Here is an 818-nt window from a genome sequence, read left to right on the forward strand (position 1 = left end):
ACATCGTTCCGTTCAAACTGATGAAGTTCCTCTTGCATGGCTTGCACCCAATCTGGATCACATAGAGCCTCATCGATCACCTTAGGCTCTATTTGAGATAGAAAGCAAGCAAACATGCTTTCTCTGTATGCTGATCTGGTCCGAACTCTGTCACGTACATCTCCAATCACTTGATCAGCAGGGTGACTTCTCAGCCATCTTAGGTCGGGTTGTGGCTCCTCAGTTGATACTTCTGTTGTAGGTTGAGATGTGGGTTGAGCATCTATGATCTGGATCGGATCAACTGAGTCAGGAGCTTTCTTCTTGGTAGGCTCTTCATCATCTGATTCTGACTGGAGTTCCGCTACGTCTCGAACTATCGGTTTCTTCCCATCGAGAGGTAAGTCTAATCTCTCGATTGACTCCGACTGAGCTTCCTCAGCTGCTTCCATTGACTTTGATGGTTGATCTGTTGATGCTCTATCATCAAAAGAGACATGTATGGATTCTTCAACCACCAATCTCCGCTTGTTGAAGACTCTGAATGCTTTACTTGTCGATGAGTATCCCAGAAATACTCCATCATCTGCCTTTTCATCAAAAGTTCTTAGCTGAGTCTTCCCATTGTTGTGGACATAGCATTTGCACCCGAATGTGTGGAAGTAGCTTACATTCGGTTTCCTTCCATTCCACAACTCATATGGAGTCTTTACAACTCCTTTCACGATCAAGGACCGATTTTGGGTATAGCACGCTGTGTTGACTGCTTCTGCCCAAAATCCTTGAGGTATGTTGGCTTGTGAGAGCATGGTCCTTGCAGCTTCCTTGAGAGTTCTGTT

This window comes from Ipomoea triloba, chromosome 12 (genome assembly GCF_003576645.1).
Source record: "Ipomoea triloba cultivar NCNSP0323 chromosome 12, ASM357664v1".
Lineage (NCBI taxonomy): Eukaryota > Viridiplantae > Streptophyta > Magnoliopsida > Solanales > Convolvulaceae > Ipomoea > Ipomoea triloba.